Source organism: Dreissena polymorpha, chromosome 8 (assembly GCF_020536995.1).
Source record: "Dreissena polymorpha isolate Duluth1 chromosome 8, UMN_Dpol_1.0, whole genome shotgun sequence".
NCBI lineage: Eukaryota > Metazoa > Mollusca > Bivalvia > Myida > Dreissenidae > Dreissena > Dreissena polymorpha.
The window spans coordinates 70,760,601-70,763,803 of record NC_068362.1 but is presented as its reverse complement, the minus strand read 5'-3'; the positions used below and the strand labels follow the sequence as shown (position 1 = coordinate 70,763,803).

At 34.1% G+C, this 3,203-nt stretch overlaps 1 long non-coding RNA gene across 1 annotated transcript; it reads right to left on the bottom strand.

Annotated features, from left to right (window-relative positions):
* Window positions 1–396: 396 nt before the first annotated feature.
* LOC127842750 (uncharacterized) lies at window positions 397–1,608 on the bottom strand. The gene is made up of 2 exons (XR_008031860.1): window positions 1,502–1,608; window positions 397–1,360 (listed from the first exon to the last, which is right to left on the bottom strand). It is a non-coding gene; the product is annotated as an uncharacterized LOC127842750 (long non-coding RNA).
* Window positions 1,609–3,203: the final 1,595 nt, after the last annotated feature.

Genomic DNA, 3,203 nt, shown 5'->3' with positions numbered 1-3,203 from the left:
GCCCACACTCATTAGTTACTTTTAAAGTATAGATATATGATTATACCACTTAACTGTATGCGTGTTAAGCAACAAGCCCAGTATTCAAAGCGCTGAAATATCAAGGGTTTGTTTTTAATAAACTGTCATTTTGGACCAGAAATTAATGTAGGGCTTTTTAAACAAAAAGTATGGAACAAACATACAGGACCATAAATAATATATACCTTTATAATAAACAATGTTAAATACACTGTGTTTTAGATATTGCACCAAATATGTCAATTATTAATGTGTTGTTTTACACTTACTATACATATACCGTATCTTATGATTTTATAATAAAACTAGAATAACATTTATTTTAAAGATACTGATAAAGACAATGCACAGTACAATTACCATGCTAGCAGAACAGAACAGAGCAAATTTTTATTATGTTTCGCAGGTCACATAATACAATGAACATACATGTATCGTGACAACAGGTGTGCATATATAAAATGTGTAATTACACAGTTGCATGAAACATTGGGAAATCCGTCAGAGGAAAGCTATAAGAAATGTATGGGTGAGGGGAGGAAGCGTGATCTTTGGAGTTTAATCAGCTACTCAGCTGTTACAAGCGATTATAGAAGAATATCATTTTACTGTTAACAAATGTTAAGGTTATATTAAACAAGAAATATCTTTTTTTAAGATATTCTGCGTACAGGTGGTGCGGTGGTCTAGTGGTAACACACTGATCTACCATTCCAGAGGTCCCCGGTTCAATTCCTGGCCGAGGCACTGGAAATATCAGAAATTCTTCAAGTGTTTCTCACATCAGACATGTACTGGTAATTCTCGCGTGTATTGGTGCTATACACTGAGCACGTAAAAGAACAAAGGGATCTATTCGCAAAGAGTTAGGGTATCGCACCCGGAATCCTTTTTATCTCAATACTGTCTACTCTGCTTGCTGTCTCTTCTGCAAAACCAAAGGACCCCATTGTGCTTGCTTACACTATAAGGATGTTCCCATTAGAAGCAATAAGAATGGTTACTATTATTTCTGTCAACTATGTTAACTATTCCAATAAGTCTTGACACACACAAATGTTTAAATAGTACTAAATACATGTTTTGAAGCTTTTTAAAACACAATTTATTCTCCACCTGCTTTTAAAGGCAGATGTCACTTTGATAATGACATGTATCATAAGGGCTCGCCTTTAAAGCTGCTATAGATCAGGAACTCATGTGGGTCAGAGGTTCATATCACCTGGTCTTCTGGCCTTTTCATGGGCAATGGCAGTGACTCGGGCACTTATTATTGAGTAAACTAAAGCCAGTCACTGTTCAAGAAAGAACCTTCATGTTTTTTCCATCAGCACTGAACCTGAAATCAGACAAAGATGTTTAAAAACCACAGTTGTGTTATAGAAACAATTAAATGCTTTTTTTATTTCAATAGATTATTGATCCCCATCACAAATCTGGACACATAACCCAACAACTTGTTGAAAATATGATTGCTTACCTTCATCTGTTAGTACATGTGTTGGAACATGTAACAGTGAGACAGTAAGAAACTGCAACAAATAAAATGATACAAATATTAAAATAGCTGTTAATGCACGAGATCTACAATTGTATGTTTCTTATACTAGCAAAGTAATGAGAATAACTAAACACGACACTAAGTTTGAGCAGCACAAACTATTAAGATCGTTATAACTTTTCAATGTGCATATACAAGCAGAGCTAAGTTAAAACATTTTACAAGAGTGAACGTTTGATTACTTGTACCGTAAGAAATAACACTTTTTAATTGATGTAACATGCAGCCGAATAATCCCCAATAGTTTAAACAAAACACTCAGAAATATAATTATCTAGATTGACATCAACAGACAGTAAATAGTATTGTGGAATAGTCATTTTCATCAGATCAGGTACAAAGTTGAGACAATCATATCTCTACACAGATTCCAACTAGTATTACAATGTAAAAAAACTGATAAAGTATACAGATTTACACAAAACATGTGCTGGACAGTGCTTGAATTATTTCACCAAAATTTCCTCAAGAAAATATAATGTACATAAAAGTTAAGCTTAATAAAAAAAACAGCGCTGAAGGCACTTAAGTTGTTGGCTATTGCATAATCTTAGACGCAACTCATTTTTCAAAATTATGTTGTAGCTTTTTAAATCGCAAGTTTGAAATGAACACAACCCATTAAAATTTATAAAGAGTGTGTCCTAACGCACAGGTCGAGATGTGTGTGCACTTTTTATCATCAAATTTATGTTATAGAGATAACTAAGACAAAATGACAACATGTTTCTTTTTTGGCGTTCTGAAAGCATTACAAATGTTATGAAAATGGTATAATGAGAACCAGTTAATTTTAATTTAAATAAAAATTACCATCATATGAAATGATTATTGTTGGAACATCGAATACCTATTGCCTTAAGAATATAATTTCATGATGAAAATTCCCCTGTACAAAACGTTTTTTGACACCATATACAATTCAAATTATACAATAAGATGATTGATGAAAATAACTAAAAAATAAATCTGCGTAGCTGTTTTACCCAGCGTTTCACCTTAAATGATCTCTACATATCGCCAGCAGACATAAATGAATACATTCGAATATTTTATAGGCTGATTCGAGAGAAATTCCCTGAAATTTGGCTTCATAACTGTGTCTGTGCGCAGCGTAAAGGATGTACCACTGTTCAATGTACGGAATTCCGGACTACTCTCTGCATGTTCAAACAACACATATATACAAATTGTGGCCCAGTTACAACTACGCGTTTAAATCCATCTAGCAGAATTTCAGGGTCTGTACTCGGTCACTAAAACGTCAGGGGAGGTTATAATTGACTATCGATAAACGCAGTTTTGCTTTCAAGATGAGAAAAAAAACTACCGAAATAGTATAGTGTCACGTTAAGAAAAAGGCGTTTAATAATCTAACCACAAATGTTTCACCACGTCTAGAAATCGTTCCTGAACGCCTGAATAGGCTGCCCTTATTTGCCAGTTTGCTGTATTTGCTTTTTTGAAATTTTACATCGAAATGCATTGGGTTGAAATATGCCATTTACAACTCTCAATTAGATTTAAAAAGACCCGCGTTATGCGAACATGGGTATTATGCTATATGCGCCGATCATAGCTTTAGCCCACCCAGCCTGCGCATCTTTCAGTCTGGTTAGGA